This window comes from Macaca fascicularis, chromosome X (assembly GCF_037993035.2).
Source record: "Macaca fascicularis isolate 582-1 chromosome X, T2T-MFA8v1.1".
Classification (NCBI taxonomy): Eukaryota; Metazoa; Chordata; class Mammalia; order Primates; family Cercopithecidae; genus Macaca; species Macaca fascicularis.
The window spans coordinates 76,660,025-76,684,665 of NC_088395.1; the positions used below are offsets into that span (position 1 = coordinate 76,660,025).

Consider the following 24,641-nt stretch of genomic DNA (forward strand, 5'->3'; position numbering starts at 1 on the left):
CACCTCAGCCTCCCAAAGTGCTGGGATTACAGGCTTGAGCCACCACACCCAGCCTAATCTCTTCTGTTCTTATGGGTACTTTATTGAAAAGTTTGAGAAGCACTGTGTGAAAGTACCTAGTATGGTGCCTGGTATAATAATACTCTTTATTGATTTCGTAATTGGAACTCAATAAATGATAGATCTGGGGAGTGCTCATCATTACATTTTTTAATATCTAGATCAGTCTCCTTTGTTTATTGTCCTTAAAATTGTTCTCCTGGTCCTACAACTTATGTGTTAACTATTTTTTTTTTTTTTTTTTTGATACAGAGTCTTGCTCTGTCACCCAGGCTGGAGTGCAATGGCACGTCTTGGCTCACTGCAACCTCCACCTCCCGGGTTCAAGCAATAATCCCTGCCTCAGCCTCCCTAGTAGCTGGAATTACAGGTGCCTGCCACCACACCTGGCTAATTTTTGTAGTTTTAGTAGAGACGGGATTTTGCCATGTTGGCCAGGCTGGTCTCAAACTCCTGACCTCAGGAGATCCACCCACCTTGGCCTTCCAAAGTGCTGGGATTACAGGCGTGAGCCACCATGCCCAGCTGCTCATTTTTGTTTGTAAGCAATCTTCGGTATATAACCTTAAAAAAAACTTGAAAACCCAAATAAATATCATCCATTGGTTTCCCATTGGCCATATTCTTATTTACTTCCTCAAAAACTCTTGCAAATGAATCAAGACATGATTTCTACTTACAGAAAATAGGTTGCCTTTCCCCACTGAGTTATGTTGCCATTTACATATTTGGTCTTATAGATTAAGGTGTTTGAACTCAAAACTAAGAGAGTATTTCAGAACCACAGTAAGCTTATAAAGCCCAACTTCAGTGTTTGTGTTAACAAGTAAAGGAATATCATGGATAAATATTGTCCACAGATGATCCTCAAACCTTCCTTTATCTATAGTTTGCACACATTTCTTCATCAGAAACTATATACCAGAGGAAGAAAATTGACTAAAATCACTTTTCATCTACATCAAGTAATCCCAGATTAACTCTATTTTATGCCAATCACCTCTTCATTCCAAATTTCTATGGCTCCTAGGTTATCGATTTTTAAATAATAGTATTGTTAATATAATATGTTTTAAGTCAGTCTCTGGCTTTCGTATACATTGTGTTTTACTACCCCCAGAAGATAACAAACTCCTATGTAAGCATGAAATATATTTTGAGGTTCTCTTTTCATATATATCTGATTCTATAATGTCTGGTAATTTACAAGTTCTGTACAGGGTAGATGCTTAGTAACCATTTGTTAACTAATTTTATACCTCCTCATGGTTATAACTACTTTGAAAAAGGCAAAGGAATATCAGCAGGAAGGAAATGGAAGGGAATTCATGATGGCAAGTACTGGTGATGAAATTATGCCTAAACTGAATTTATTTCCCAAATTCAAGAATAGACTAATCCATCCTTTCTGCTAAAGGAAGCTGAATATCCCCATCCCCTTCTTTTTTTTTTTTTTTTTTTTCCCCCAGACAGAGTCTTCCTCTGTCATCCAGGCTGGAGTGCAGAGGCACGATCTCAGCTCACTACAACCTCTGCCTCTCGGGTTCAAGAGATTCTCCTGCCTCAGCCTCCCAAGTAGCTGGGACCATAGGCGTGTGCCACCACGCCGGGCTAATTTTTGTATTTTCAGTAGAGACGGGGTTTCACCATGTTAACCAGGCTGGTCTCGAACTCCTGACCTCAAGAGATCCACCTGCCTCGGCCTCCCAAAGTGTTGGGATTACAGGTGTGAGCCACCGTGCCCGGCCGGGAAGCTGAATACCTATTAAAAGTGAAATGTAACTTGAACTCTATGCAAAGAAATTGTTATTTTGAAATCATCTGCCTTACTATGAAGTGACAGTTCTCTAAGAAATGTGTTACTTTTTTCCTAAAAAGAGAATCTTCACTCCTTTAGCAGTCAAGTGAGTTAATTTCCTTTCAGTTTTATTAAAACCATTTCCAAACTCTATCTTAGCTTTTCCTGTAAAGACAGTCAACTCTGGTGGTATCCATACGCACAGACTGGTTTGAAAAAAATCTCTGGAAGAGTTAAACCTAGGGTTCTTTCTAAAGTAACTGATTGGATTCACTCTAAATAGATTTATTTTTGACAGATAACTGAGAGTATTTGTGACTGGCTAACAGCAGGAACTAGAATAGACTTCGTAGTCTAGCAGGAGTTAAAACTTGAGAAATGGCAATTGATGATGAAGACCCATAGCTGATAAGTAACCATTTGGAGTACTACAAAATGGAGCAGAAAAGCCACTGATAATTTATTGTATTTTTTAATCCCCATTACAAAACAAAAAACAAAAAAAAACTTTTGGGTGCATTTATAAACACATAGACACCAAACATGACTGGGATCACACCTGGGCTATTCAGCTTCTCCAAACTCATTAACTGAAAAGATATAGATTAATTGGAGGGAGTTCAGAGAAGAGTAACAAAAATGATTAAGGGGCCAGAGGGATTGATTTATGAGCAAAGATTAAAAGAATTTTGTCTATACAATTTAACTAAGTAATGACTAAGGGGGAAGGGGGTGGGGATACAACTGTCTGAAGGGTGTAAACACCAAGGAGAGAGGAGAATAATTTACTATGCAACATGAGAATATAACTAGGGCTAATAAGCTATAATTACCCAAAGGAATAACAGAATAAATATTTCAGGGAAACTCAGAACCATGAGACTGCCAACTTGTTTCTCAAGGAGACACTGGCAGATACTTTTAATGTTAGTCTCATCCAGATTAACAAGTATGTGGTGTGAAACAATCATTTTATGCCACTGAGCTCTCTCTTCCCCCATCCTCTTCAACAGTCTTGCCTTTTACATTATTGTGGCATAGTTCAAGTCCATCTTAGTGCACAGGTCTATATAGTTTTATCTTTGTTAGTGCGGGTAAGTCAAAGTTTAATTCCAATAGTGGCCGTACAAGAGCCCTCCCTTTTGGATTTACTGTGAATTTAATTGAAAAGCATCAAAATAAGGGATCATATCTGAAGAGGAGAAAATCTTGGATTCTGCTTCAGAAGTCACAGTGTTTGTGTTTTGGATCTCCAATAATAAACTTTCAAATTATATTTAATGTCTAGAAAAGTTCAATTTTAGCATTATTGCAAGAAAAAAGACACTAAAAATAAATCTTTGTAGGCTTCATGATTTGTGTAAACTTTGGAATGTGGTTCTTCAGAAAACAAATTAGTCTGTGGGTAACTGCAGGCTAAGTTATTTGGCTAATTCCTATTGTGCTATCATGACATTCCAGAGCATTGCTATTTAACTTTGCCAGATAAGGTTTTGCATGTCACTGCAGTGAGAGCAACTTCTTTTGTATGCATACTTTTCTCCTTCTTTTCCTTTGTGTTGGGAATCTTCATAGGGTGATCCCATTCTGGAAATACCATTTTTTCCCTTCACCATTGCATTGAGGAGTTCTTCTGGTTTTATGTTAAATTTTATACTTCCTTGTCAACATTTTTCTTAGATAAATAATATGTTAATGCAATATTTTAAATAAAAATTTTAAACAAACTTTTAATGTTATAATAGTTTTACATTTACAGAAAAGTTGTGGAGATAATACAGAGTTCCCATATACTCTATTCCCAGTGTCCCCCTATTACATTAGTATGGTACATTTGTCATATCAAATGACCTAATACTGATACATTATTATTAATTAAAATTCATACTTTATTCACTTTTTTTAGTTTTTACCTAAAGTCCTCCTTCTGTTCCAAGATCCCATCCAAGATGCCACAGTACATTTAGTATCCCCTTGACTGTGGTAATTTCTCAGACTTTCCGATGACCTTAACAGTTTTGAGGAGTACTAGTTAGGTATTTTGCAGAATTTCCTTCAATTGGGATTTGTCTAATGTTTTCTCATGACTAGAATGGGGTTATGGGCTTTTGGAAGGAAGACTACAGAGGTAAAATGCCATTTGAAACACATCATATCAAAGGTACATAGTATCTTCAACTTGGGGAAGCTGATTGAAAAAATAAATTTTTAAGTACATAGTGTCAACATGACTTATCACTATTATTGTTAACCTTGGTCACCTGGTCAAGTAGTGTTTGTCAGATTTCTCCACTGTAAACTTATTTTCCCTGTTCATATTTCACTCTTTGTAAGGAAATCATTATGTACAGCCCATGGTAAAGGAGTGAGGAATTAGGCTCCACCTCCTTGATGGTGAAGTATGTACATAAATTATTTGGAATTCTTCTGCACAGTTGATTTGCCTATTCTCACACATTTATTTATTTATTTACTTATTTATTTATTTAAGTCTAGAAACAATGATATTTATTTTATACTTTGGGTTATAATCCAATACTGCTTTATTCTGTTGTTCAAATCATTCTGGCTTTGGCCACTGAGAGGTCTTTCAGTTGGCTCCTGTGTCCCTTTGATGTACCCTCATCCATGTGGGCTTTTATTGAACACTTCTTAACTTGATGGCACTACAAGATGCTACAGGTTCATATGTATATTTCCTGCCCCAGTTAGTCCTGTGATCAACCAATTCTCCAAGGATCTCTGGTTCCTTTTATTGAAGAATGGTATTACAAAACAAGATCTGAGTGCTAGACGTGCTCATTGCTACCGGATGTCATTACTTCTAGGCCTTCTCAGCTGACAGAGGAAGAAAATGTATGTGTATACTAGCCCATGTATGTATACACATATCTATGAATATTTCCATATGTAACCATCTGTATCATTACTAAGCTAAACATGAGTTCATACTGATGTCCCCAGTGCTAATACAATACCACATGGATCATTCTAACCTTCTCTCCTGCTTGCCTGTAACTTCCTGTTGCCATCCACTATCCATTTACTTGATCATCCAATTCCAATTTGTGGCTATAGTGGTTTCAGGCTTGTTAATTCACACCTCTGTGGGGACAACTTTATCAAATATAGTAGATGCTTATCTATGGTTCCTTTTGTCTTTAGTCTTACAAACTCTTTTCCAAAGTTACTTAGGTTGGGCCTTTTTCCCCCACATCCTTCAGTTAAGTTGTTTCATACATATAATTAGATTCTTTTGTCAAATTCTGTATCCCATCCTGAGATCAATCCCCTGATGACTTCTTAGATTATTTTTTAACTTTTGCATACATTAAGATTTACTCTTTGGGCTGTAAAGTTCTGTGAAGTTTTGAAAAATGCATAGTGTTATGTGTCCACCATTACAGTATCATACAGAATGTTTCATCACCCTAAAAATCTCCTGTGTCCCACCTACTCAACCTTCCCTCCTCCTCCACATACCTCTGACAACCACTGATCATCTGTGTACCATCTCTACAGTTTTGCCTTTTCCAAAATGTTGCATAAATAGGATAGTGAAGTGTACAGACTTTCCAATTGACTTCTTTCACTTGGCAATATATAGTTTAGATTTAGCCATGTCTTTGCATAGCTTGATAGATGATTCCTATTTTATCACTGAATAGAATTCTATTATATGGATGGACCACAGTTTGTTTATTCGTTCACCTATTAAGTGACATCTTGGTTGCTTCTAATTTTGGTGATTATGAGTAAGGCTGCTATAAACATTTGTGTGCAGATTTTTGTGTAATCATAAGTTTCAAATCAGTTGGGTAAATACAAAGGAGTGTGATTGCTGGATCATATGGTAAAACTATGTTTAACTTTGTAAGAACTGCCAAACTGTCTTCCAAAGTGGCTAACCATTTTTGCAATCTCACCAGCAGTGAATGAGGGTTCCTGTTCCTATGCTTTCTTGCCAGCAATTGGTATTGTCAGTTTTTGAATTTCAGCCTTTCTAATGAGTGCTTAGTGATATTTCATTTTTGTCTTAATGTTTGTTTCACTAATGACAACCTTGCCCACCTTTGAGTGGTTATGAACTATGAATTTTTAAACAATCGTTTTAGTTTTACTGATTCTCTTTGTTGGAATTGAGGGAACAATGCTTTTAAAGTGTTAGGCTTTATTTATATTGGAAACAGGTTTAAAATTCAGGCTGCTACCTTTTTATAAATGTGTTGATTTGTGCTTCTGTAGTAATTAGCTACAACATAGGCAAAGGAAGCATCTACTAAAGTGAACGCCAAGTCACCAGTGGCAGAGAGTGAATCACAAGAACCTTATGTGATTGTTGTGCACAAAGTAGAGGGAGTTTTGTTGGTAAGCAAGATGCCTATAAGACGATTGTTTTTCTGGATGTATCCAGGACTTCATTTTATCTTTTTTATTCTTCCCTCTCTCATTACCATCACCACACACACACACACCTTTCTGTCCTCCCCACCTAAAGATGGAAACAACAGTAAGGAGGACTAAAATGTAATCAGAATATATATGCAGCTTGACTTCTTCTTGCTTTAAGAACAGATAACCAGAGTGACTTTCTTTTTCCTTTTCCAATGTGACTAGCAGATAAATGATTTCTTTCACAGCTGTTAGTTGTATCTGATTTTGATGGCCTTTTTTAAAATTTTACTTTAAATTCCTGAATACATGTACAGAACATGCAGGTTTGTTACATAGGTATATGTGTGCCATGGTGGTTTGCTGCACCTATTGACTCGTCCTCTAAGTCCCCTCCCCTTGCTCCCCACCCCCGAATAAGCCCTGATATGTGTCGTTCCCCTCCCTGTGTCCATGTGTTCTCATTGTTCAACTCCCACTTATGAGTGAGAACATGAGGTGTTTGCTTTTCTGTTCCTGGGTTAGTTTGCTGAGGATGATGGCTTCCAGCTTCATCCAAGTCCCTTCAAAGGACATGATCTCATTCCTTTTTATGGCTGTGTAGTATTCCATGGTATATATGTGCCATGTTTTCTTTATCCAGTCTATCATTGATAGGCATTTGGGTTGGTTCCATGACTTTGCTATTGTAAATAGTGCTGCAATAAACATATATGTGCATATGTCTTTATAATAGAATGATTTATTTAGGTGATTTATTTATAGTAGAATGATTTATCCCTTTGGGTATATACCCAGTAATGAGATTGTTGGGTCAAATAGTATTTTTGGTTCTAGATCCTTGAGGAACTACCATACTGTCTTACACAATGGTTGAACTAATTTACATTCCCACCAACAGTGTAAAAGCATTCCTATTTCTCCACAGCCTCGCCAGCATCTGTTGTTTCTTGACTTTTTAATAATTGCCGTTCTGACTGGCATGAGATCATATCTCATTGTGGTTTTAATTTGCATTTTTCTAATTATCAGTGATGTTGAGCTTTTTTTCATATGTTTGTTGGCTACGTAAATGTCTTCTTTTGAGAAATGTCTCTTCATGTCGTTTGCCCACTTTTTGATGGGGTTGTTTGTTTTTTTCTTGCAAATTTCAGTTCCTTGTAAATTCTAGATATTAGACCTTTGTCAGATGGGTAGATTGCAAAAGTTTTCTCCCATTCTGTAGGTTGCCTGTTCACTCTGATGATAGTTTGTTTTGCTGTGCAGAAGCTCTTTAGTTTAATTAGATCCCATTTGTCAATTCTGGCTTTTGTTGCAATTGCTTTTGGTGTTTTTGTCATGAAGTATTTGCCCATGCCTGTGTCCTGAATGGTATTGTGTAGGTTTTCTTCTAGGGTTTTTATTGTGTTGGGTTTTACATGTAAGTCCTTAATCCATCTTGAGTTAATTTTTGTATATGGTGTAAGGAAGGGGTCTAGTTTCAAATTTCCACATGTGGTTAGACAGAACTCTCAACACCATTTATTAAATAGGAAGTCATTTTCCCATTGCTTGTTTTTGTCAGGTTTGTTGACAATCAGATGGTTGTAGGTGTGTGGTGCTACTTCGGAGGTCTCTGTTCTGTTCCATTGGTCTATATGTCTGTTTTGGTACCAGTACCATGCTGTTTTGGTTACTGTAGCCTTGTAGTATAGCTTGAAGTCAGGTAATGTGATGCCTCCAGCTTTGCTCTTTTTACGTAGGATTGTCTCGGCTATACGGGGTTGTCTTTGATTCCACATGAAATTTAAAGTAGTTTTTTCTAATTCTGTGAAGAATGTCAATGGTAGTTTGATGGGAATAACATTGAATCTATAAATTACTTTGGGCAATATGGCCATTTTCATGATATTGATTCTTCCTATCCTTGAGGATGAAATGTTTTTCCATTTATGTCCTCCCTTATTTCCTTGAGCAGTGGTTTGTAGTTCTTCTTGAAGAGGTCCTTTAAATCCCTTGTTAGCTCCGTTCCTAGGTATTTCATTCTCTTTGTAGTGATTGTGAATGGCAGTTCACTCATGATTTGGCTCTCTGCTTGTCTGTTTTTGGTGTAAAGGAATGCTTGTGATTTTTGCACATTGATTTTGTATTCTGAGACTTTGTTGAAGTTGCTTATCAGTTTAAGGAGTTTGGGGGCTGAGACAGTGGGGTTTTCTAAATATAAAATCATGTTGTCTGCAAACAGAGACAATCTGACTTCCTCTCTTCTTATTTGAATACCCTTATTTCTTTCTCTTGCCTGATTGCCCTGGCCAGAACTTCCAATACTGTGTTGAATAGGAGTGGTAAGAGATGGCATCCTTGTCTTGTGCTGGTTTTCAAAGGGAATGCATCCAGCTTTTGCCCATTCAACATGATATTGGCTGTGGGTTTGTCATAAATAGCTCTTATTATTTTGAGATACATTCCATCAATACTTAGTTTATTGAGAGTTTTTAACATGAAGGGATGTTGAATTTTATCAAAGGCCTTTTCTGCATCTATTTAGATAATCATGTGGTTTTTGTCTTTGGTTCTGTTTATGTGATGGATTACATTTATTGATTTGCGTATGTTGAACCAGCTTTGCATTCCAGGAATGAAGCAAACTTGATCTTGGTGGATAAGTTTTTTGATGTGCTGCTGGATTCAGTTTGCCAGTGTTTTATTGAGGATTTTTGCATCAATATTCAGCAGGAATATTGGCCTGAAGTTTTCTGTTTTTGTTGTGTCTCTTCCCAGTTTTGGTATCAGGATGATGCTGGCTTCATAAAATGAGTTAGGGAGGAGTTCCTCCTTTTCAATTTGGAATAGTTTCAGAAGGAATGGTACCAGCTCCTCTTCGTACCTCTGGTAGAATTCGGCTATGAATCCATCTGGTCCTGGGCTTTTTTTTTGCTTGGTAGGCTATTAATTACTGCCTCAATTTTAGAACTTATTATTGGTCTATTCAGGGATTCAATTTCTTCCTGGTTAAGTCTTGGGAGGGTGTATGTCTCCAGGAATTTATCCATTTCTTCTAGATTTTCTGGTTTATTTGCATAGAGATTTTTATATTATTCTCTGATGGTAGTTTGTATTTCTTTGGGGTCACTGGTGATATTCCCATTATTATTTTTTATTGTGTCTACTTAATTCTCTCTTTTCTTCTTTATTAGTCTAGCTCGTGGTCTATTTTGTTAATTTTTTCAAAAACCCAGCTCCTGAATTCATTGATTTTTTTTTTTTGGAGGGTTTTTTGTGTATCTATCCTCTTCAGTTCTGCTCTGATCTTAGTTATTTCTTGTCTTCTGCTAGCTTTTGGATTAGTTTGCTCTTGCCTCTCTAGCTCATTTAATTGTGATGTTAGGGTGTCTATTTGAGATCTCTCTAGCTTTCTGATGTTGGCATTTTAGTGCTATAAATTTACCTCTTAACACTGCTTTAGCTGTGCCCCAGAGATTCTGGTACATTGTCTCTTTGTTCTCATTGGTTTCAAAGAACTTGTTGATTTCTGCTTTAATTTCATTATTTACTGAGGAGTCATTCTGGAGCAGGTTGTTCAATTTCCATGTAATAGTGTGGTTTTGAGTGAGTTTCTTAATCTTGAGATCTAATTTGATTGCATTGTGGTCTGAGAGACTGTTTGTTATGATGTCAGTTCTTTTGCATTTGCTGAGGAGTGTTTTACTTCCAATCGTGTGGTCTATTTTAGAGTAAGTGCCATGTGGCACTGAGAAGAATGTATATTTTGTTGATTTGGGGTGAAGAATTCTGTAGATGTCTATTAGGTCCACTTGTTCCAGAGCTGAGTTCAAGTCCTGAATATTCTTGTTATTTTTTTTATCTCACTGATCTGTCCAATATTGACAGTGGGGTGTTAAAGTCTCCCACTATTATTATGTGGGAGTCTAAATCTCTTTGTAGGTCTCTAGGAACTTGTTTTATGAATCTGGGCACTCCTGTATCGGGTGCATATATATTTAGAATAGTTAGCTATTGTTGCATTGTTGCCCTTACCATTATGTAATGCCCTTCTTTGTCTTTTTTGATCTTTGTTTTTTTTTAAGTCTGTTTTGTCAGAGACTAGGATTGCAACTCCTGCTTTTTTTGCTTTCCATTTGCTTGGAAAATTTTCCTCCATCCCTTTGTTTTGAGCCTATGTCTGTCTTTGCACATAAGATGGGTCTCCTGAATATAGCACACCAATGGGTCTTGACTCTTTATCCAATTTGCCAGTCTGTGTCTTTTAATTGGGCCATTTAGCCCATTTACATTTAAGGTTAGTATTGTTATGTGTGGATTTGATCCTGTCATCATTATACTATCTGGTTATTTTGCACACTAGTTGATGCAGTTTCTTCAGAGTGTCATTGGTCTTTATATTTTGGTGTGTTTTTGCAGTGGCTGGTACTGGTTTTTCCTTTCCATATTTAGTGCTTCTTTCAGGAGCTCTTGCAAGGCAGGCAGGTGATAACAAAATCCCTCAGCATTTGCTTGTCTGGAAAGGATTTTATTTCTCCTTTGCTTATGAAGCTTAATTTGGCTGGATATGAAATTCTGGGTTGAAAATTCTTTTCTAAAAATGTTGAATATTGGCCCCAAATCTCTTCTGGCTTGTAGAGTTTCTGCTGAGAGGTCCACTGTTAGTCTGATGGGCTTCCCTTTGTAGGTAACCTAGCCTTTCTCTGTGGCTGCCCTTAACTCTTCTTCCTTCACTTCAACCTTGGAGAATCTGATGGTTATGTATCTTGGGGTTGATCTTCTCGTGGAGTATCTTAGTGGTGCCCCCTGTATTTCCTGAATTTGCATGTTGGCCTGTCTTGCTAGGTTGGGGAAGTTCTCCTGGATAATATCCTGAAGTGTGTTTTCCAGCTTTTGGATTGCCTTTTAACACTAATTTAGGTCCTTCCTCTCTGAGTATACCTGGTGCTACCATGTTGCCCCATCTCTCCCCAAGCTGCAAACTTGTCTTTCTCCCTTTGTTTCTGATTCCATCTTATCCATTCTATATGCCATTACTTCAGGGTCACACTAGGTAAAAAAATAATAGTAGTCATGTCTAAATCAATTTTATTTTAAATGTTGGTGGGGAAGAATACAACTAACATTAACTGAGCATCTACAATGCACCAAGCACTTTTATACATGTTCTCATTTAATTCTCACAACAATCCCATGGGTGATTGTTATTCCTGTTGTACAGATGCCATTAATTTAGAGGCAAGTGGCATGTTTTAACCCTTTTGTACATACTATTCCCTCTGTCTAGGATACCCCTTCAGTTCCATCTTTAGCAAACTACCAAACCTTCAAAAGCCACTTCAGATGTCATCTCCCTAGCTGGTGGTCTTAGCACTGCCCATGTCAATTCTGAAAAGACTCTCCAAGTAATTCTGATACTGGCCACTGGTTAGGAGTCATCATATGAAACAATACTGTGTAGAGAGCAAGAGCCACATCTTACTGATATCTGTATTCCTGTTGCATTGCACAGTCTATTTTGCATTCCACAGTAGTGTATCGGTCAGTGTTTATTGAAGGAATTATTTAGGTTTATGGAAATGCAGGTGTTATGTTGTATATTACTGTGGGTGGGTAGATTTAAATAAATTTATTCAGATAAATGCTACGTCTCTGGAGAGCAGAAGAAGCGAAAGGTGGTGATAACTATGAATGAAACCCATATAAACACAGAGCCAACAATTTTTAGAAAGACGATAATGCTTATCATATTTTTATTCTTTTTGGAAACAAACTACTTTTCTCATAAAGCAAACTAAAAAAAGTAAAATTTGATAAAGTCTGTTTGGCTGGTACAAATACATAGCACATAATTGTAAACCAGGGATATTTCCTTGGGAAGCAGATTGCCATCAGAAAAAAAAGACTGCATGAAATGTTTAACATTTATTAAAGCCGCATAGGTTAAAGTGTTAAATAGCTGAAAATCACTGAAGTAGGAACTCATAGAAAAGTTTGGGTAGCCTACTATCCTTTATGAAAAGCAGGATCTTTGTTGATTCAAAATACTTTGTTTGCCTTGGGCTCTATGGTATTGAACATTGCTAAAAATAAATGTGCCACCAACTTACACTTGGAAATTTCTTCATTCTATAAAAGTTTACATTGTGTTGTAACAGAATTTGACCTTTATTGGCAATAAATAATGTAAAACATTTCTAATCAATTCTCAAGCATGATATGGCAGCACTTTGCACACAACTAGGTACCAGCTGATAAGAGATGAGATCTCTGATTACTATTTCAGCAGTTACCATTAGTACAACTAAAAATGAAAATTGTGACTGGCAAGTGCTCAAGCATTTTAGTACTAACATAATTATTTGTTGCTTAGAACTTGGCTCTGCATGGTGCAAGTTCAATGTCAATTTAAGACCCCAGCAAGATACTGTACAGCTGACTTCATTTGCCAAAGAAATTTGAAAACTTTTTTAAAGCTATTAAAAGCATTCTTGCTGTTTTTTGGCAGTGCTAGGTAGAACTTGGCTCATCATGGAGCTGGGGTAATCAGAGAGTGAGCAAATGATTATTTAGGTCCTTAGGCAAACATGCAAGCTTTGAAGCCAGGGTATTTCTAATTGCCTGCCTAGTGCCTGATTGACATGATTCTGAGGTTAGACAACTATCCCGAGAAGCTACTCCTATTTGCCGATTGTTTACCAGTGACCCTCCACTCCTACACATAGAATTGTGTTTCACCTACTGACAGTGGTCTGCCAAAGTCCAGAATGAATCTTCCTGGAGTGTAGATTCTGCTCAGGGTTAACAGAAAACACTTCATTCTGTGTGTGTGTGTGTGTGTGTGTGTGTGTGTGTGTGTGTGTGTGACGTATAATGCAAAATTCTTCTAAAATGGGAGACTTCAAAGAAATGTTAGGACTTAAGCCTGTCCCTCCCACTCCTGCCATGGGGAGACGGCATTTGGAAGTATGGAGAGACTTAAGTTTCTCTAAGTTGCTCTAAGTTATGGCCACTTTTCTGGAATGCTCTTCTCTCTCACCTCTGCCCAGAAGTATCCTGCTTATTTTTCAAAAGTCATTGTCCCCATCTTCTCTACCCCAAGCAGAGTTAACACTTCTCTGTGGCTCCATAGACTTTCCTTTATGAACCTCATATGGCATTCATCCCATTGGTGTGATTACCTGTTTGTCTTCTCACTAGGTAGATGGTGAGCCTCAGAAGAACAAGGTCTACAGGTTCTTTATATCCTCAGTGCCTTGCACCATATTTGACTAGAGCAAGTAACTAGCAAACAGTGAATAGTGAATAGGTAGATGGATAAATGGATGATAGAACAGACAGGAAAATGTCCGTTGATATGTCCACCCACATGAATAAGATTCTGAGCTCCTCTCCTAATATTCTAGTTTAGGCCTCTGAATATAGAAATGAGTGTTCACTGGGCTGTTTTCAACTTGCATATCAGTTATACCCTTACTTTTAATGGGGAAATATCAATGTAATTCATTCTACTATAAGGCACAGGAAGAAAAATCATATGATCATATCAATTAATGCAAACAAAGTATTTAACAAAATCCAATACCAATTCACGATTTAAAAAAAGAAACCCCAACCAACTAGGAGTAGAGGGGAACATCCACAAATTGATAAAGGACATCTACAAAAGTTCTACAGGTAACATCATACTTTATGGTGAAAGACTAAGTGCTTTTCTTCTAAAATCAGGAACAAGATTAGGATGTCTGCTCTCATCATTTCTAGTCAACATTGTGCTAGAGGTTCTAGCCAGTGAAATAAGGAAGCAATAAATAAGAGGCAACCAATTTGGAAAGGAAATAAAACTGTCTTTATATACAGACGACATGATTATCTTTGTAAAAAGTTGTAAGAAATCCACAAAACAACTACCAGAACTGGTAAGTGAATACAGCAAGTTCACAGGATTCAGGGTCATTATTAAAAATAAATTCTATTCCTATATACTAGGAATAAACAATCAGAAATTGGAAATATTAAGAATGGTATTCTTAATAGCATCAAAAATATGAAATATTAAGATGTCAGTTTTCCCAAAATTGATCTATAGATTCTATGCAATTTAACATTTTTATAGGAACTGATAAGCTGATCTGAAAATTTATGTGGAAAGTCGGAGTACCTAGAATATCCTAAACAACTTTGAAAAAAAGAACAAAGTTGGAGGACCTATGCTACCTGATTTCAAGGGTTATTAGAAAGCTACAGTAATCAAGGCATAGTGTTTTTAATATAGACAGTAGATCTAGTTGCAGAATAGTGAGTCAAGAAATAAACCCACACATATATGGTCAAATGATCTGCAACAAAAGTGTGAAGCAATTCAATGGAAAAATTATATTAAAAGACAAAATACAGCGTGGAAGAAAATAATTGCAAATCACATATCCAATAAAGAACTGTTATCAAGAATATATAATCTTTTAAAAATTCAGTAATAAAAAACACACAACTCAATATTTTTAAATGGAGGAAAGAGAGTCAGGCACAATGGTAGGTATCTGTAATCCCAATTACTTGGGAGGCTGAGGTGACAGGATCACTTGAGCTCAGTTTGAAACCAGCCAGATCTGGGCAACATAGCCAGATCTTGTCTCTAAAAACAAACAAACAAACAAATTTAAATGGGTGAAGTATTTGAAAAGACACTTCACTAAAGAAGATATATGAAAAGATCATCAACATCATTAGCCATCAGAGAAATGCAAATTAAAGCCATAATGAGAGACTACTACATACCTATTAGAATGATTAAACTTAAAAAGACTGACCATACCAAGTTTTGATGAGGATATGAGAGCCTGAAACTCGCATACACTGCTGGTGGAAATGTAAAATGTAAAATTCACTTTAGGAAATAGTTTGGCAGTTTCTTATAACATGTACTTACCACACAGTATATGTTACCCAACAGTTCTACTCCAAGGTATTTCCTGAGAGAAATAAAAGCATATGTCCACACAAAGACTTGCACACCAATGTCCGTAACAATGTCCGTAAAATAGTTTTATTTGTAGTAACTAAAAACTGGAAACAAATCATCTTGTCCCTCAACAGATAATGGATAAACAAACTCTGTTACATCCATGCAACAGAATACTACTTATCAATGAAAAGGAATGAACTGATACATATTATAACATGATAGAATCTCAAAATAATTATGCTGAGAGAAAGAAGCCAGACAAAGTATACTGTGTGATGCTATTTATATAAAATTCTAGAAAATGAAAACTGATCTATAGTGATAAAAAGCAGATCAGTCATTACCTGGAAATGCAGAGCACATCGGAGACTGGGCTGAGTGGGAAGGGATTACAAAGGAGCATAAGGAAACTTTTGGGGGTGATGGATATCTTTGTTATTTTGATTGTGATGATGGTTTCACAGGTGTACAGATATGTACATACATATGTAAAAACTTAAAAATTATACACTTAAATATGTACAGTTTGTTATATGTCTATAAAACCATAAAAATGATCTCTGGCTGAAAATGAAGCTGGTTATAACTTAATCCAGAGTTTGTGTCAAGTACCAGTGGGTTATAAGAGAAAGGATATACAAGGCTTTGAGGCTGGGGTTAAGGGAAAGAGGCAGGTTAAATAATAGAGACAGGGGCTATTCTTTAGTTGGCTTCTTGCCAGAACTCTTTTTCAGGTAAAGGTTCTGAGAGACTGATTTAAATTTAGTAATGGCAAAAGAAGATTTCTGTTTCAAGGTTACTAATTGGTTTTTAAATTGCCATATGATTATGTTTATATCTTATGAGTATTACATGCACATAGTTTTTAAAAATATGAACTAAGTACCTAAAAGTTTATAATGCAGGCAACGTTTCACTGTTCCAACCCTCCTAATCCTAATCCTCTGAGATTACCTTTCACTCTATTAACTGTTTCTGTTTAGTTCTTCTATTGACTGCTTCCCTATATACTGCTATTTCTTAATTCATCTATTTTAGGCTTTATTAACTTTGTAATTTAATAAATGAGGCTATAACTCACTTATACTATCTCTTGTCCCAATTTAGTTATCATGCTTTTTAGTTCCTTTTTTTTTTTTTTTTTTTTTTTTGAGGAATATACTTAGACCTTTATTTCTTGTTTCATAAACTATGGACAGTATCTCTTAGTTCTCTGTAAAAATTAAGAGTTTGTAAAAAGAGGCCATAAGTTCCCTTTATCTCTCTCCCCTACCTACCAATTCTAGTCATTTGTACTTTTAGTTTTTACATTGCCAAGAGTGGTAATGTTTATGTTTTGTTCTACATTTATAATTAACTATCTCTATAATTAAATATCCCGTGCTTTTGTATATTGGTTATTTCCAGAAGTTGAAAATCAATATACAGTGTTTATACTATTGTTAATTATTTAAAATTTTTCTCTCTTCTGTCAAGTGTTGATAGTATTACATTTCTTAATTTGTAAAACTTGTTTTTTTCTGGATTTTCTAATTACCTTTATTTTTTCTTGCATTGTCTGCTACATTCATAAGTTTCTCTAATTTCTTAAAGATGGATAGGCGTGGTGGCTCACGCCTATAATCCCAGTACTTTGAGAGGCCGAGGTGGGCAGATCACGAGGTCAGGAGTTTGAGACCAGCCTGGCCAACATGGTGAAACACCGTCTCTACTAAAAATACAAAAAATTAGCTGGGCGTGATGGCGCCTGTAATCCCAGATACTCAGGAGGCTGAGGCAAGAGAATCGCTTGAACCTGGGAGGTGGAGGTTGCAGTGAGCCGAGATCGTACCACTGCACTCCAGCCCAGGTGACAGTACAAGACTCCGTCTAAAAAAAGAGAAAAAAAAAAAAAAGGATAAAATGGCGAATCCTTTTCCTGTCTTTTTCTTGATGCCTCTCTCTTGGAGCCCTCCTTCCTTCCATTCAGACTAAATGTTCCTTAGGCCTACTGTACAGCTGGGACTTACTTTTATTAGTCTTTGCGATCTTAAAATGTCTTTCTTTTGTTATCAGACTCAATTGATAGTTGATTAGGACAAAATTATAGGTTCGAAATAATTTTCTGTCAGAATTTTGAAGGCATTCCTCCATTGTTCTCTCTAAGAGCCAGCGTTGCTGATCAGGTGATCAAACCATTCCAATTCTTGTTCCCGTAACTATTAATGTTTTTCCTCTCTGGAAGCTTTTAGGATCTTTTCTATATCTTTGCTGTTCTGAAATGTCATAATGTGTGTAGGAGTTGAGCAAACTGGTTTAGTACCCCAGATATAAGGCCTGCAACTCAATAAGCCTCACCTATGTAAATAGAGCCATTATACTGGGGGACCTCTAAATTCCAGATAGTAGAGATCTTTGTTTTAGAACATGAATGCCCACATTAGTTACCTCAATTAGACAATTTATTCAATCTCTTTAGAGAATAACCTTCTGATTTTTTTCTTTGCCTTGGGAATCAATGCCTGAATACTAGCAGTTCTATATGCAGTGGAGGAAAATGATTAATATACAGATTTTCAATGAATTTATCATATTTCATTGTCACCCTCTGCCTTACTTGGCATTTCCAATTTTCAAACTTTTCTGTGATCCTACAAGGTGTAAGCCCCCTCTGTCATTTTATCTGCCAATCTTTATCAGCCAGCATCCTATTGAATTTCTGTCTATCAGAAATGTATTGGGATCTCTTTTCCGCTGACTCCCTCTACTATTGTCTTCATTATATCTTTTTTATTGTTTAATGTTATTTTTAAAATTTTTTTATTTTTAATTTTTGTGAGTACATAGTAGGTACATATTTATGGGGTACACGAGATACTTTGATACAGGCACACAATGCGTAATAATCACATCAAGGTAAATGCAGTAACCATCACTTCAAGCACTTATCCTTTCTTTGTATTGCAAACAATCCAGTTATACTCTTAGTTTTTTTAAATGTATAATATTTTTAAATGTACAATATTAAAATGTACAATAAATGATTGTTGACTATAGTCACCTTGTTTTGCTATCAAATACGAGATCTTATTCATTCTAACTATATTTTGTACCCTTTAATAATCCCCACTCCCCCACCCATTACTACCCTTCCCAGCCTCTGCTAACCATCATTCTACTCTACATCCCCATGAGTTCAATTGTCTTAATTGTTTAGCTCCCACAAATATGTGAGAATATATGAAGTTTGTCTTTCTCTGGCGTCTTTCACTTAACATAATGACCTCCATTTCCCTCCATGTTGTTGCAAATGACAGTATCTCATTCTTTTTATGGATAAATAGTACTGCATTGTGTATGTGTACCATATCTTCTTTATCCATTCATCTGTTGATAGAAACTTAGGTTGCTTCCAAATCTTGGCTATTGTGAATACTGCCACAATAATCATGGGAATGCAGATATCTCTTTTGATATACTGATGTCCTTTCTTTTGGGTATTTACCTAGCTGATATCCTTTCTTTTGGGTATATACCTAGCAGTAGGATTGCGGGGTCATATGGTAGTTCTATTTTTAGTTTTTTGAGGAACCTCCAAACTGTTCTCCAGTGATTATTATAATTTACATTCCCACCAACAGTGTACAAGGGTTCCCTGTTCTCCACATCCTCATAAGCATTTGTTATTGCCCGTCTTTTTTTTTTAATAAGAAAACATTTTTAAAGCCTTTATTTACAAAAGCTTTAAAAACAAATAATACCCTCTGTTTTGCAAATAATATTTGTTTAAAAAGGACCACCCAGTTACAGCACTGTAATATCATGAATAAAGAATGTACAAGGGAGACAAATCAATGTGACTAACATTTGGAGATTTGCCAATATTATTGATTGAAGTATAGGTAATACACATTCTAACTTGTAGTCCATCATTTCAGGGTAGAGTTAATGGTTACCGAAAAGTCTTCCTACATCCTACACATGCTCTGGTCTGGTCACGTGTTCTGCATGGTGAAATATTTCACAGTCTCTTTTGTCAATATATGTAAAATAGATTGCAAAGATATACACAAAAAAATAAACAAGCATTACACTCCTCAGGTAATTTTATTAGCTCTCTATATATATTCTCAAGCATCAAAATGTTGTACTTGATTGAAGATTTGTTTCAGAAAATATTTTATCCTTTATTTATGTACTCATATATATATGAGTACATAAAATATATGTTATATATATACATATATATGGATTTTGTTGTTTTGTACCACATCTCTTCATTACTTACCTTTGTAGCAACTATGAAAGCACAATTTTTAACTTCTAATTTAATTTGGTACAAAATATACCTACAGACTTGTTATCTTTGGATTTTAAAAAAATCAATTTGTATAACCAACAAATCAAGAGCATCGTAAGTATGGCTACAAAATGAAAAAAAAAAAAACAAGAGTAAACAGTGATGGAATAAAAATAAGCAGATCAAGGGAAGTGTGCTATCATAAAGTAACTGTAGCTTCAACATCTTGAGTACCAGTTTCCTGGCAGATACGAAATATCCAATCACAAGGGATTTTTCCTGAAGGATGTAAGACTGGTTTGAAAATTCTTCAGTCACAGAGCAGCCTACACATGCCAATTAGAAACTGACAGACACTAGATGTGCTTGGAAGATTAAACACTACGTACAGAAACAACAGTTACTAAGCTCCTCAGTAGTTTCTTGTCTTTTTTTTTTTTTTTTTTAGTATCACTGAATTGACAGTTTGCACAATGAATGTGCTATATTCTGTGGGTCAAAACCGAGTAAATGCTGTGTAAAGTTGGCAGATGGTCATTTTTCCAGCTAAGATCAAGTAAAAACAAAATTTCTGATAAAACAGAGGTTTTGAGTCAGAATCACTCTCCAAAGTACAAAATTGATGGTCCACATTCTCAAATAGCTAAAACTCCTGTAGAATGGAAGGGAGAGACACGAAACAGAGAAATAAATTACAGTCAGTGCTAGTTAATTTAGGAAAAGGGAAAAATAAACCAAACTCCCAAGTAGGTAAAGCTTATCAAAATATTCAGTGATGTAGCTTTCTCCACTCTCTGTCGCATACGCTTGCTAACAAGTATATTAAATTAAGGCCAAATTTAACCTGAATGTGTTTTTTGTTTGTTTGTTTTTTGATCTGAGATAGGAACAATCATACTTAGTACTGAAAGGCAGACAATAAAATGGGCCATGAAAGGGTGGGGGGAGGTACTGTCTATTTTTCAAGGGATTCAACCAGAGATAAAACCTATATACAAGCATGTGTGTAGCTTGAAATAAAATAAAAATAAAAGGACTATTTCACATCATGACTGCTTGTTGGCTTCCTCTTCATATGCATTCCCTGTGCCATTCTGTACATAGGGTGATGAATCAGAACCAAGGCCATACATACAAATGACCACAATATTTGTTATTATCAATATGACCTTCAAAGAACATTTCTCTCATTTTGAAAAAGGCCATTCCTGTGAGCAATGAATTAGATCCTGCCTGATGTTGTGGTCCTATCTATTCCAGTTTTAACTGTTCTGCCACCTCCTGTAATCCATCTTTGAGATTTTTGCAGCTCTTCATGAGGTACTTCACATCATAAATGGCAGGTAAAAACAATGGAAGGATCTCAAAGAAGTCAAGTTCTTCTTCAGGCAAGTTAGAGTTGGTCAGGATTTTGATTAAATAGCCAAAGTTGTAACTGCTATGAAATGACAACCATTTGACCCCTTCACAGAGGACCACTCCTGAAGTCATAAGAAGTTCTACAAAGTACTGGGTCTCAATTCCTTCCTCATCATGTTTTTTAAACCGGATACCACGTGTTGTTAGTAGCTCTATAGAGTCCTGGGCATACATGTCCTCCGTCAAATTAAATTTAAAATTAAACTGCCAAGTTGAAGTTCCTGGAGGGTATTCTCCTTGCTCATTCATAAATGTCAGTCCTAGCTGAATTATCTTTAGCAAGTCTACATTACACCGCAATAGTTGGTATTGATAGTCAGCATTGCTCCTGAATTCCCCAGTGGGTCTTGCAACCACACCTGGAAACTCAAGTGTCCATAGCAATGTAATTATATTTTTGGATAACTTGACGAATTTTCATCATCTCTTCATCCACGTTGCAAGCCCAAACTTCACAAATTCTTTGGCTATAATCCACAGTTGCTGCTGGCATAGTGAGGGCACAAGGGAGTATAGATGCCAAGCATCAAAATGTTATGCTTGATTGAAGATTCGTTTCAGAAAATATTTTATCCTTTATTTATGTACTTGTGTCACTGAGCTTGCGCTCCTCCTCTTCCCCTCGCCATAGAGACAGTACCCAGCGGCAGTGGCAGTGGTGGGTACCCCATAGACACCTCTCGCCCAGCAAGGGGGAAAGGTGAGCAGGAGCTGCACCACACCATGCTGCGCCATCGCTTTTCACACTGTCCATCTTTTGAATAAAAGTTAAAATGGATAAAGCCCATTTTCACTGGGGTGAGATGATATCTCATTGTAGTTTCAATTTGCATTTCTCTGATGATCGATGATGTTGAGTACCTTTTAATATGCTTCTTTGCCATTTGTATGTCTTCTTTTGAGAAATGTCTATTCAGATCTTTTGCTCATTTTAAAATCAAATTATTAGATTTTTTTCCTATAGAGTGGTTTGAGCTCCTTATATATTCTGGTTATTAATCTCTGTCAGATGAGAACTTTGCAAATACTTTTTCCCATTCTGTGGGTTATCTCTTAATTTTGTGGATTGTTTCCTTTGCTATGTAGAAACTTTTTAATTTGATATGCTCCCATTTGTCCATTTTTGCTTTGGTTGCCTGTGCTTGTGGGATATTAAATTTTTGCCCAGTCCAATTTCCTGGAGTTCCCTCAATTTTTTTCTATTAGTGTCATAGTTTGAGGTCCTAGATTTAAGTCTTTAATCCATTTTAATTTTATCTTTGTGTACAGTGAGAGATAGGGGTCTAGTTTCATTCTTTTGCAAATGGATATCTAGTTTTCCCAGCACCATTTACTGAAGAGATTGTCTTTTCCAAATGTATGTTCCTGGAACCTTTGTCAAACATGAGTTCACTGTAGATGTATGGATTTGTTCCAGGGTTCTGTATTCTGTTCCATTAGTCTATGTGTCTCTTTTAATGCCAGTACCATGCTGTTTGGGTTGCTATAGCTCTGTATTACAATTTGAAATCAGGTAATGTGATTCCTCCAGTTTTGTTCTTTTTGCTCAGGATAGCTCTGGCTATTCTGGGTCTTTTGTGGTTCCATATACATTTTAGAATTTTTTTTATTTCCATGAAGAATGTCATTGATATTTTGATAGGGATTGCATTGAATCAGTAGATAGCTTGAGGTACTATGAATATTTAACAATATTGGTTTTTCTAATCCATGAACATGGAATATCTTTTCCACTTTTTGTGTGTCCTCTTCAATTTCTTACATCAGCGTTTTATAGCTTTCATTATAGAGATCTTTCACTTCTTTAGTTAAGTTTATTCCTAGGTATTTTATTGTATTTGTGGCTGTTGTAAATGGAATTACTTTCTTAATTTCTTTTTCAGATTGTTTGCTGTTGAAATATAGAAATGCTATGTTGATTTTTTTTATCCTGCAACGTTACTGAACTTGTTTATCAGTTCTAATCGTTTTTTTGGTGGAGTCTTTAGTTTTTTCCATGTATAAGATCATTTCATCTACAAATAAAGATAATTCAACTTTATCCTTTCCAATTTGCATGCCCTTTATATCTTTCTGTCATCCAATTGCTCTAGCCAGGACTTCCAGTACTGTCTTGAATAACAGTGGTGAAAATGGGCATCTTTGTCTTATTCTAGATCTTGGAGGAAAGGCTTTCAGTTTTTCCCTATTGAGTATGATACTAACTGTGGGTCTGTTATATGTGACTTTTATTGTATTGAGGTATGTTCTTTCTAAACCCAGTTTGTTGAGGGTTTTTATGATGAACAGATGTTGAATTTTATCAAACTCTTTTTTCAGCATCAGTTGAAATGATCATATCATTTTTGTCCTTCATTCTGTTGATATGATGTATCACATTGATTGACTTGCATATGTTGAGCCATCCTTGCATTCCTGGGATAAATGCCACCTGGTCACAGTGAGTGATCTTTTCAATGTGTTGTTGAATTCAGTTTGCTAGTATTTTGTTGAGGGTTTTTGTATCAATGTTTATCAGGGATATTGGCTTGTAGTTTTCTTTTTTTTTTTTTTTGATGTTTTTGTCTGGTTTTGGTATCAGGGTAATACTGGCCTTATAGAATGAGTTTGGAAGTACTCCCTCATTCTCTGTTTTTTGGAATAGTTTGAGAAGGATTGATATTAGTTCTTTTTTAAATGTTTGATAAAATTGAGCACTGAAGCAATTGGGTCCCAGGCTTTTCTTTGCTGGGAGATGTTTTATTACAACTTAAATCTCATTATTTGTTATTAGTCTGTTCAGGTGATGGATTTCATCATGGTTCAATCTTGGTAAGTTGTATGTGTCTAGGAATTTACTCATTTCTTCTAGATTTTTCAATGTATTGGCATACAGTTGCTCATAATAGCCTATAATGATCTTTTGTATTTCTTCAGTGTCAGTTATAATGTCTCCTTTTTCATCTCTAATTTTATTACTTTAGGTTTTCTCTCTTTTTGTAGTTAGTTGGGCTAAAGGTTTGTTGATTTTGTTTTGTTTATCTTTTGATAAAAACTTTTCATTTTATTGATCTTTTGTATTTTTATTTCAAATTTCTACTCTGGCCATTATTATTTCTTTTCTTCTACTAATTTTGAGTTTGCTTTGCTCTTGCATTTCTGATTCTTTTTTAACTTTTGTGAGTACATAGTAGGTGTATATATTTGTGAGTTACATGAGGTTTTTTGATACAGGCATGCAGTACATGTTAATCACATCATGGTAAATGGGGTATCCATTTCCTCAAACATTTATCCTTTATGTTACAAACAATACCATTATGCTATTTTAGTTAGTTTTCAATGTGCAATTAAGTGCAATTCTAGTTCTTTAAGATACACCATTAGGTTGTTCATTTGAAATTTTTCTAGTTTTTTATTGTAGGTGCTTATTGTTATAAACTTTCCTCTTAGTACTGCTTTCACTGTATTCCATAGGTTTTTGTATGTTGTATTTCCATTTTCATTTGCTTCAAGAAATTTTTTAATTTCCTTCTTAATTTCTTCATCGGCCCACTGGTCATTCAGGAGTATATTGTTTAATTTCCATGTGTTTGTATAGTTTCCAAAATTCCTCGTTATTGGTTTCTAGTTTTATTCCATCGTGGTCAGGGAAGATACTTGATATTATTTCAAGTTTTTGAATATTTTAAGACTTCTCTTGTGGCCTAACATATGGTCTATCCTTGAGAATGATCCATGTGCTGAGAAGAAGAGTATATACTTTG

At 35.8% G+C, this 24,641-nt stretch overlaps 1 protein-coding gene and 1 pseudogene across 5 annotated transcripts in view; one reads left to right on the forward strand and one right to left on the reverse strand.

Moving 5' to 3' along the window:
* EDA (ectodysplasin A) overlaps positions 1-24,641 on the forward strand; it is a 442,324-nt gene that overhangs the window by 307,592 nt on the left and 110,091 nt on the right. The gene's annotated exons all lie outside the window — the stretch shown is intronic.
* LOC102126389 (CCR4-NOT transcription complex subunit 7 pseudogene) lies at positions 20,654-21,490 on the reverse strand (annotated as a pseudogene).